General features: G+C 22.6%; 1 long non-coding RNA gene across 1 annotated transcript; it reads left to right on the top strand.

The window, feature by feature from the left end:
• Positions 1-1031: 1031 nt before the first annotated feature.
• On the top strand, positions 1032-10655 carry LOC149962226 (uncharacterized). The gene is made up of 6 exons (XR_016478639.1): positions 1032-1091; positions 4007-4074; positions 4147-4260; positions 10344-10397; positions 10494-10541; positions 10606-10655. It is a non-coding gene; the product is annotated as an uncharacterized LOC149962226 (long non-coding RNA).
• The last annotated feature ends 238 nt before the right edge of the window (positions 10656-10893 follow it).

The raw sequence follows: 10893 nt of genomic DNA, 5'->3' as shown, positions 1-10893 counted from the left end.
AATTTTAATTTAATGAATCCTTTAAATGGAATTAACACTTTTTGCACCTGTAATTTTAATGGAATGAATCCTTTAAATGGAATTAATCCTTTTTGCCCCTGTAATTTTAATGGAATGAATCCTTTAAATGGAATTAGACCTATTTGCTCCTGTAATTTAAATGGAATGAATCCTTTAAATGGAATGAATCACATTTGCTCCTGTAATTTTAATGGAATGAATCCTTTAAATGGAATTAATCCTTTTTGCTCCTGTAATTTTTATGGAATGAATCCTTTAAATGGAATTAATCCTTTTTGCTCCTGTAATTTTAATGGAAGGAATCCTTTAAATGGAATTAATCCTTTTTGCTCCTGTAATTTTAATGGAATGAATCCTTTAAATGGAATTAATCATTTTTGCTCCTGTAATTTTAATGGAATGAATCCTTTAAATGGAATTAATCCTTTTTGCCCCTGTAATTTTAATGGAATGAATCCTTTAAATGGAATTAATCCTATTTGCTCCTGTAGTTTTAATGGAATGAATCCTTTAAATGGAATGAATCCCATTTGCTCCTGTAATTTTAATGGAATGAATCCTTTAAATGGAATTAATGAATGCTATTTTTGACGTTAAGCTTCTGAATAATTGAGCTTTAATCCGGTAACATTTATCGTTTTCGCATTAGCAGACTTTGTCGTAACACGATTCACCACATTTCCCCGTTTCAATGGCAACTTTAGAATACTTTTACAGCACCGTCGAGCGAGCTTGACGAAATGGCTGCGGAAGACGTACACATTGGCGTTTTTAACGTCTGATGCTTAACTTCTTTATATGTGTATAATGCATATTTATCCAGACGCGCTGTACACAAGCGAAGATAGCAATCGCTGGTTAAATATTGTATAATTTGCATCTGAATCGGCCTTTCGTTTGTCGCTTTCGAACGTGACAGGTTTCCGATCCAATGTTCCGCCTTGACTTTTCGAAGTGGCTTCCTTTAACCTTGGGGTTCATTTGCATATTTAGTTATTCGTGGTCTCTCACGGACGAATCCCGGAAACATCGCCACGAAGAATATCAAAAAAGATACGAACGGCTGTGCAGTTAAGTTTCTCGTTTCGTTTATTCCTTCGGCTCTGCTTTTCTTTTTTTAAATTACTTTTAATTTATTTTTGAAGCCTGTTAGGTTTGCAAAAAAATTGGGTTTATTCCTACGATAGAGGCCACGGGGTTGAAGTTCTGTGTTTATAAGTGTTCCCCTGGTAACACTGCAAAAATTACCGCCAAAATTCGACCAACTAAGCGGATTTTTTTCGTCTTTGCAACATTTGTCGAAAATACGGAAAATATTTTTTTCGCACCTAGATTTAGTACAGGTGTTTTGGTTTGTGTATTTAGAGTTAAATAATTTGGGTGCTTGTTTTTATCAAATTATAAGTGATCAAATTAGTTTTGGTTTGTAGAAATATTGGGTGTTTAGATATAGATAATTTTGGTGCTTCTGTTTATCAAATAAGATTTTGGTTTGTAGAAATATTGGGTGTTTAGATTTTTATAATTTGGAGCTTGTTTTTCTCAGATTAGTTTTGGTTTTGTAGAAATAATGGGTTTTTAGATTTAGATTATTTGGGTGCTTGTTTTTATCAAATTACAAGTGATCAAATTAGTTTTTGGTTTGTAGAATTATTGGTTATTTAGATATAGATAATTTGGGTGCTTCTGTTTATCAAATAAGATTTTGGTTTGTAGAAATATTGGGTGTTTAGATTTTGATAATTTGGAGCTTGTTTTTATCAAATTATAAGTTATGAAATTAGTTTTGGTTTTGTAGAAATATTGGGTTTTATATTTAGATTATTTGGGATCTTGTTTTTCTCACATTAGTTTTGGTTTTGTAGAAATAATGGGTTTTTAGATTTAGATTATTTGGGTGCTTGTTTTTATCAAATTACAAGTGATCAAATTAGTTTTTGGTTTGTAGACTTATTGGTTATTTAGATATAGATAATTTGGGTGCTTCTGTTTATCAAATAAGATTTTGGTTTGTAGAAATATTGGGTATTTAGATTTTGATAATTTGGAGCTTGTTTTTATCAAATTATAAGTTATGGAATTAGTTTGGGTTTTGTAGAAATATTGGGTTTTATATTTAGATTATTTGGGATCTTGTTTTTCTCACATTAGTTTTGGTTTTGTAGAAATAATGGGTTTTTAGATTTAGATTATTTGGGTGCTTGTTTTTATCAAATTACAAGTGATCAAATTAGTTTTTGGTTTGTAGAATTATTGGTTATTTAGATATAGATAATTTGGGTGCTTCTGTTTATCAAATAAGATTTTGGTTTGTAGAAATATTGGGTGTTTAGATTTTGATAATTTGGAGCTTGTTTTTATCATTTATAAGTTATGAAATTAGTTTTGGTTTTGTAGAAATATTGGGTTTTATATTTAGATTATTTGGGATCTTGTTTTTCTCACATTAGTTTTGGTTTTGTAGAAATAATGGGTTTTTAGATTTAGATTATTTGGGTGCTTGTTTTTATCAAATTACAAGTGATCAAATTAGTTTTTGGTTTGTAGACTTATTGGTTATTTAGATATAGATAATTTGGGTGCTTCTGTTTATCAAATAAGATTTTGGTTTGTAGAAATATTGGGTGTTTAGATTTTGATAATTTGGAGCTTGTTTTTATCAAATTATAAGTTATGGAATTAGTTTTGGTTTTGTAGAAATATTGGGTTTTATATTTAGATTATTTGGGATCTTGTTTTTCTCATATTAGTTTTGGTTTTGTAGAAATAATGGGTTTTTAGATTTAGATTATTTGGGTGCTTGTTTTTATCAAATTACAAGTGATCAAATTAGTTTTTGGTTTGTAGAATTATTGGTTATTTAGATATAGATAATTTGGGTGCTTCTGTTTATCAAATAAGATTTTGGTTTGTAGAAATATTGGGTGTTTAGATTTTGATAATTTGGAGCTTGTTTTTATCAAATTATAAGTTATGGAATTAGTTTTGGTTTTGTAGAAATATTGGGTTTTATATTTAGATTATTTGGGATCTTGTTTTTCTCACATTAGTTTTGGTTTTGTAGAAATAATGGGTTTTTAGATTTAGATTATTTGGGTGCTTGTTTTTATCAAATTACAAGTGATCAAATTAGTTTTTGGTTTGTAGAATTATTGGTTATTTAGATATAGATAATTTGGGTGCTTCTGTTTATCAAATAAGATTTTGGTTTGTAGAAATATTGGGTGTTTAGATTTTGATAATTTGGAGCTTGTTTTTATCAAATTATAAGTTATGGAATTAGTTTTGGTTTTGTAGAAATATTGGGTTTTATATTTAGATTATTTGGGATCTTGTTTTTCTCACATTAGTTTTGGTTTTGTAGAAATAATGGGTTTTTAGATTTAGATTATTTGGGTGCTTGTTTTTATCAAATTACAAGTGATCAAATTAGTTTTTGGTTTGTAGAATTATTGGTTATTTAGATATAGATAATTTGGGTGCTTCTGTTTATCAAATAAGATTTTGGTTTGTAGAAATATTGGGTGTTTAGATTTTGATAATTTGGAGCTTGTTTTTATCAAATTATAAGTTATGGAATTAGTTTTGGTTTTGTAGAAATATTGGGTTTTATATTTAGATTATTTGGGATCTTGTTTTTCTCAGATTAGTTTTGGTTTTGTAGAAATAATGGTCTTTTAGATTTAGATTATTTGAGAGCTTGTTTTTATCAAATTAGTTTTTGGTTTGTAGAATTATTGGGTTTTTAGATTTAGATTATTAGAGAGCTTGTTGTTATGAGATAACTTCTTGGTTGGTGTAAAATGTAATTTTTGATTTAGATTATGTGCGTGGGAGCTGGTTTTTCTGATTAATTTTTGGTTTTGCGGAAAATTAAGTTTTTAGCTTAAATGTATTTGGGCGCATATTTGTTCCAGATTAGTTTTGGTTTGAGTTTTTAGATTTATTAATTGATGAAATTTGGTAACTTATTTGAATTTTTTAGACAACACTAAAACCGAAATTGGTCTGAAACACATGTCACGATGTATGGTACAGTTCTCCCCCAAAAGTGTAAGATGAAAACAAGGTCATTATAAAAGCAAATTTAGAGCTAATTTGCCATTGTTAATAATTTTGTTTTAGTTTTTAATCACGATGGAATATTGTAAGAAACAAGTGTTCGGGAAAGTTAAGTTCGATGAAGTCCTCAAATCGTACTGCGATAAAAGTAGGGCCAGCCGAAAACTTCTTTTCAAGGTGGGAATTTATCATTTATTTCCCTAAATAAACTATAATTATTTAGTGGTTAATTAATTATTAATAACTTAGTAATGTGCTAATTAATAAAAACTAAATAACGTACTAATTTTTAAAAACTAAATAACGTGCTAATTATTAAAAACTAAATAACGTGCTAATTATTCATAACTTAATAACGTGCTTAATATTAATAACTTTATTACGTGCTAATTATTCATAACTTAATAACGTGCTTAATATTAATAACTTTATTACGTGCTAATTATTAATAAAATAATAACGTTCTTATTAAAGGTTAATTAATAACACAATTAACGGTTAATTAATAACACAATTAAGTATCAATTAATTAAACAACCAAGTATAAATTAATCTAACAATTAAGTATTAATATATTAAACAAATAATAATCCATTTGTTAAACAACTATTTATTAATAAATTAATTATTAATTGTAAAATTAATTAATTAATTATATAATATTAAGTAATTCCGTAAAGTAATTGATTATGAAACAATTTTGGTTCTTAAACATTATTGGTGCTAAAAAATTTATGATTCTGTTAAATAAATTAATTTTCTAAGATTTATAATAATTATCTAATTCTGTAATAGTTATTTAATTCTGTAATAATTATTTAATTCTGTAATAATTATTTAATTCTGTAATAATTATTTAATTATGTAATAATTATTTAATTATGTAATAATTATTTAATTATGTAATAATTATTTAATTATGTAATAATTATTTAATTATGTAATAATTATTTAATTATGTAGTAATTTTTTTAATTATGTAATAATTATTTAATTCTGTAGTAATTTTTTTAATTTTGTTATTATTATTTAATTATCTAATAATTATTTAATTAAGGGTTAATTATTTAATTCTGTAGTATTTTTAATTAAGTTATAATTATTTAATTCTGATATAATTATTTAATTCTGATATAATTATTTAATTCTGATATAATTATTTAATTCTGATATAATTATTTAATTCTGATATAATTATTTAATTCTGATATAATTATTTAATTCTGATATAATTATTTAATTCTGATATAATTATTTAATTCTGATATAATTATTTAATTCTGATATAATTATTTAATTCTGATATAATTATTTAATTCTGATATAATTATTTAATTCTGATATAATTATTTAATTCTGATATAATTATTTAATTCTGATATAATTATTTAATTCTGATATAATTATTTAATTCTGATATAATTATTTAATTCTGATATAATTATTTAATTCTGATATAATTATTTAATTCTGATATAATTATTTAATTCTGATATAATTATTTAATTCTGATATAATTATTTAATTCTGATATAATTATTTAATTCTGATATAATTATTTAATTCTGATATAATTATTTAATTCTGATATAATTATTTAATTCTGATATAATTATTTAATTCTGATATAATTATTTAATTCTGATATAATTATTTAATTCTGTAATAATTATTTAATTAAGGGTTAATAATTTAATACTGTTATAATTTTTCATTTAAGTGTTAATTATTTAATTAAGAGTTAATTATTTAATTAAGTGTTAATTATGTAATTAAGTGTTAATTATGTAATTAAGTGTTAATTATGTAATTAAGTGTTTATTATGTAATTAAGTGTTTATTATGTAATTAAGTGTTTATTATTTAATTAAGTGTTAATTATTTAATAAAGTGTTAATTATTTAATAAAGTGTTAATTATTTAATTAAGGGTTAAACATTTAATTTAGGGTTAATTATTTAATTTAGGGTTAATTATTTAATTAAGGATTAATTATTTAATTAAGGGTTAATTATTTAATTTTGTATTCATTATTTATTTCTGTAATAATTATTTAAGTCTGTTATAATTATTTTATTCGGTAGTAAGTATTTAATTCTGTCATAAGTATTTCATTCTGTAATATTTTTTAAGTCGGTAATAATAATTTAATTCTGTAATAAGTACTTAATTCTGTAATCATTATTTAATCCTGTAATAATTATTTAATACTGTAATAATTATTTAATTATGTTATAATTATTTAATTCTGTTATAATTATTTAATTATGTTATAATTATTTAATTCTGTTATAATTATTTAATTCTGTTATAATTATTTAATTATTTTATAATTATTTAATTTTGTTATAAATATTTAATTATGTTATAATTATTTAATAATGTTATAATTATTTAATTATTTTACAATTATTTAATTATTTTACAATTATTTAATTATCTTATGATTATTTAATTATGTTTTAATTATTTAATTATGTTATAATTTAATTTTGTTAAAATTATTTAATTTTGTTATAATTATTTAATTTTGTTATAATTATTTAATTATGTTATACTTATTTATTTATGTTATACTTATTTAATTATGTTATAATTAAAGCCACCTATTTAAGTTTTCACGTGCCGAACCATGCCACGCGTCAAAAAATTACGTTTCATAAAGCTAAAATACTTTCACCTATCTTACCTATGCAAGTTACTTGCAATAAATACGATAACCAAGTTGATATATTCTCATGTCAATTCCCTACTATTAATATATTAAACAAATAATAATCCATTTGTTTAACAACTATTTATTAATAAATTAATTATTAATTGTAAAATTAATTAATTAATTCTATAATATTAAGTAATTCCGTAAAGTAATTGATTATGAAACAATTTTGGTTCTTAAACATTATTGGTGCTAAAAAATTTATAATTCTGTTAAATAAATTAATTTTCTAAGATTTATAATAATTATCTAATTCTGTAATAATTATTTAATTCTGTAATAATTATTTAATTCTGTAATAATTATTTAATTCTGTAATAATTATTTAATTCTGTAATAATTATTTAATTCTGTAATAATTATTTAATTCTGTAATAATTATTTAATTCTGTAATAATTATTTAATTCTGTAATAATTATTTAATTCTGTAATAATTATTTAATTCTGTAATAATTATTTAATTCTGTAATAATTATTTAATTCTGTAATAATTATTTAATTCTGTAATAATTATTTAATTCTGTAATAATTATTTAATTCTGTAATAATTATTTAATTCTGTAATAATTATTTAATTCTGTAATAATTATTTAATTCTGTAATAATTATTTAATTCTGTAATAATTATTTAATTCTGTAATAATTATTTAATTCTGTAATAATTATTTAATTCTGTAATAATTATTTAATTCTGTAATAATTATTTAATTCTGTAATAATTATTTAATTCTGTAATAATTATTTAATTCTGTAATAATTATTTAATTCTGTAATAATTATTTAATTCTGTAATAATTATTTAATTCTGTAATAATTATTTAATTCTGTAATAATTATTTAATTCTGTAATAATTATTTAATTCTGTAATAATTATTTAATTCTGTAATAATTATTTAATTCTGTAATAATTATTTAATTCTGTAATAATTATTTAATTCTGTAATAATTATTTAATTCTGTAATAATTATTTAATTCTGTAATAATTATTTAATTCTGTAATAATTATTTAATTCTGTAATAATTATTTAATTCTGTAATAATTATTTAATTCTGTAATAATTATTTAATTCTGTAATCATTATTTAATTCTGTAATAATTATTTAATTCTGTAATAATTATTTAATTCTGTAATAATTATTTAATTCTGTAATCATTATTTAATTCTGTAATAATTATTTAATTCTGTAATAATTATTTAATTCTGTAATCATTATTTAATTCTGTAATCATTATTTAATCCTGTTATAATTATTTAATCCTGTAATAATTATTTAATTATGTTATAATTATTTAATTTTGTTATAATTATTTAATTATATTATAATTACTTAATTCTGTTATAATTATTTAATTCTTCTATAATTATTTAATTATGTTATAATTATTTAATTATGTTATAATTATTTAATTTTGTTATAGATATTTAATTATGTTATAATTATTTAATTATGTTATAATTATTTAATTATGTTATAATTATTTAATTATGTTATAATTATTTAATTATGTTATAATTAAAGCCACCTATTTAAGTTTTCACGTGCCGAACCATGCCACGCGTCAAAAAATTACGTTTCATAAAGCTAAAATACTTTCACCTATCTTACCTATGCAAGTTACTTGCAATAAATACGATAACCAAGTTGATATATTCTCATGTCAATTCCCTACTATCATGAACTTAAAGTTATTAATGGTTATTTATCTTCAGCTTACATTTCTTATTATGTCTAGCTTATATGTAAATCATTGTAAATATATCTTCCACCAACGAGTCGATACTACTATAACTCATATGTCCGTCACTATGTAAATGTCCTCATATGCATTTCATTGTTGTTATATTTGCTTAACCTACATGTAATTTTACAATTACCCAATACATGTGCCTTGCTGTATTGTAAAGAATTCCCTTTTGTAATATTTTATTGTAACTGTACCCCTCATCTACCTACATTTAAGACAAATAACTTCGATACGATTCCTTCTTGATCTGTTGTAATCTGTATAACGCTCAAATTTGTCATCTTAGTTGTTTAGTTTTCTGTCTATTTGTTCGTGTTATATTTTAAACATTTCATTCTCTTAGACTTTCTAAATCTGCACCCTTATAGACCATAGCTACTTTATATACCTTTGCTTCGCAAATTATTGTTTGTTTCAAATCCTCCTTCCAGTGTGTTGTTATGTTGGTACTTTTTGTACTGTTGTAGTGCACTTTAAGTAAAAAAATTCATTTCATTTCATTTCATTTAATTTAATTAATTATAATTATTTAATTATGTTATAATTATTAAATTCTGTAATAATTATTAAATTCTGTAATAATTATTAAATTCTGTAATAATTATTAAATTCTGTAATAATGATTTAATTCTGTAATAATTATTAAATTCTGTAATAATTATTAAATTCTGTAATAATTATTTAATTCTGTAAAAATTATTTAATTAAGGGTTTATTATTTTTAAGTAATAGTTATTTAATTAAGGGTATATTATTTTTAGTAATAACTATTTAATTAAGGGTTTATTAATTAAATCTGTTATAATTATTTAATTATGGGTTTATTAATTAATTAAGTAATAATCATTTAATTAAGGTTTTTTTAATTAATTCTGTAATAATTATTTAATTAAGGGTTTTTAATTAATTCTTTTATAATTATTTAATTAAGGGTTTTAATTAATTCTGTAATAATTATTTAATTAAGGGTTTTTAATTATTTCTTTTATAATTATTTAATTAAGGGCTTTAATTAATTCTGTAATAATTATTTAATTAAGGGTTTTTAATTAATTCTGTAATAATTATTTAATTAAGGGTTTTTAATTAGTTCTGTAATAATTATTTAATTAAGGGTTTTTAATTAATTCTGTAATAATGATTTAATTAAGGGTTTTTAATTAATTCTGTAATTATGATTTAATTAAGGGTTTATTAATTAACACCTCCCCTTCTACGAAGTCCCTTTCTTTCACATTAACTCCCCTTCTACCAATTTCACACTAACCCGTTAAAAAAGTTTAAAGGTCGGGACGGGCGCAAGGAACTCAAGAGACGTGTTAAGGGAAGCAAAGGGCTGGCGCGGGAGATAGGGGGAGCCACAATCGCCGTCCCCGCTCCCTCCCTCTCCACCTCGAACACCCCCTCCCGCCCCCGTGCTCGGAAGCCGAGAACAAAATGAAAGCCAAACCAGCCGGAGTTTTAGATAAGGGAAGCAACGGAGCGAAAGCCAAAGTCGAGTAAAATAAAATTGAATTATGAGTAAAATTGAATTAGATTAATAACCATGTCAGGTATTTGGAATTAGGCGCGTTTAGTTTCAAATCAGGCTCTGAACATTGAGTTAAAATTTCAAAGCTCTAGAGCTAACCGTTCTCGAGTTTTTAGGAACAGGACATACAAATAAATAAATAAAAGGACAAACTTTAAGATCTATAGTTATAGATTCTGTAATGAATATTTAATTAATTATGGTTTATCTATCTATTTATTTCAAAAATTGATTTATTAGTAATATTTAATTCTACATAGTGGTACCAGTGCCAATCTGATTACGTAAGGGATAAGCATAAGAAAACAATGAGGGTACGATTCATTTTAATTAATATCGCTTAATTAAAAACGATTATAATCCAAATTAATCATATTGATATAATCTTCTCTTTTTTCTCTAAATTACAGGACTTGTACACTGAGGATGATGCTCTGAAGTTTATTAAACTGGCCAGGGTATGTTAGATTCATAATTTCATATGGGCACATATTAACATAACGAAATGTTATTCTTATTTAGAAATGCCTATATATGGACTTGAAAGACTATCAATGAAAATAATCTATTGTAGAATATTTAATATTAAATTGTATAATAAACAATTTTGTTTAAATTAAAATGTTAAAATTTGATTATAACATAGACTACACGGTTTTCGAAAATGTTTCGTCAAAATAATACACAATGGTTTTGTTGTTCCTGGTACGACCGCTTTTGTACGTTTCGTATTTAACCAGGCGCTATGAACAGCATCTTAATGTTCGCTGTTTCAATATAGAATAAACGAGGGGCTGATCACTCCGCGTA

Source organism: Leiobunum rupestre, chromosome 1 (genome assembly GCF_980474605.1).
Source record: "Leiobunum rupestre chromosome 1, qqLeiRupe1.1.hap1, whole genome shotgun sequence".
In the NCBI taxonomy this organism is placed as follows: Eukaryota; Metazoa; Arthropoda; class Arachnida; order Opiliones; family Sclerosomatidae; genus Leiobunum; species Leiobunum rupestre.
This window is presented reverse-complemented; position numbering and strand designations above follow the sequence as displayed.